This window comes from Capra hircus, chromosome 15 (genome assembly GCF_001704415.2).
Source record: "Capra hircus breed San Clemente chromosome 15, ASM170441v1, whole genome shotgun sequence".
NCBI lineage: Eukaryota > Metazoa > Chordata > Mammalia > Artiodactyla > Bovidae > Capra > Capra hircus.
The window spans coordinates 7,404,479-7,405,600 of NC_030822.1; the positions used below are offsets into that span (position 1 = coordinate 7,404,479).

Consider the following 1,122-nt stretch of genomic DNA (forward strand, 5'->3'; position numbering starts at 1 on the left):
TGGACTCAGAACATTCACTGCCTCAGGGGACAGATGACCTACCAGAAGTTAGAAGTTGGTTCTTGTCTTCTGAGCGTCAAAAACTGATGTCTGTGTGTGTATGTGTGGGAGCGGGGGTGGTGGTAAAAAGAACCAAATATTTGGAAGATGCAGGATCTCCAAGTTCCCAGGCCAGATGATGCTTCCTCGGCTGAGGGAAGGTGAGAGATGGGAGGAGTGTGGGGGTGCGTGTTGGAGATGGGCCATGTGCTTGCCCTGACCCCTCCCTGTTTTCTACTGAAATAGGTTTGGAGGATCTGGGAACAGAGAGGACCTCTTGGTCCCCAGGCTAGAGGCTGAGGAGTTGGAAAAGACTCCAGTCTTTTCCCGGAGCAAGTGTAGCATTGACTGCCTGGAGACTCAGAGCACAGTCCTAGGGCAGCCTCGAGTCTTCTGGGGCTGGGCCAACTTCTCCGCCCACCATCTAAGCCTCACTCTGGAGGCAGGGTAACCAATCCACCCAATTCCCCTGCTGCTGGACCCTTCCTGGACTGCCAGGTGGACTGTGCACCTTTTGTTTGGGGGAGGAAAATGTTTATCTGAGGTTTTTTTTTTTTTTTTTTTACACAAGCATATTAGTCACTGAAGCTCTTTGGGTCGGTCCGACTCTTTGTGACCCCATGGACTGTAGCCTGCCAGGCTCCTCCGTCCATGGGATTTTCCAGGCAAGAGTACTGGAGTGGGCTGCCATTTCCTTCTCCAGGGGATCTTCCCTACCCAGGGATCGAACCTGGGTCTCCTGCGTTGCAGACAGACGCTTTACCATCTGAGCCACCTGGGAAGCCCTAAACAGTCCATGGAATTCTTCAGGCCAGAATACTGGAGTGGGTAGCCTTTCCCTTCTCCAGGGGGTCTTCCCAACCCAGGGATCAAACCCAGGTCTCCTGCTTTGCAAGCAGATTCTTTACCAGCTGAGCCACAAGGGAAGCCCAAGAATACTGGAGTGGGTAGCCTATCCCTTCTCCAGTGGATCTTCCCGACCCAGGAATTAAACCGGGGTCTCTCATATTGCAGTCAGATTCTTTTACCAGCTGAGCCACAAAGAGAATACTGCGTTATTGCAGCGGCCACTTCCCTGCTCTG

General features: G+C 52.8%; 1 non-coding gene across 1 annotated transcript; it reads right to left on the bottom strand.

The window, feature by feature from the left end:
• Nucleotides 749–820, bottom strand: TRNAC-GCA. Its single transcript has one exon. It is a non-coding gene; the product is annotated as a tRNA-Cys (tRNA).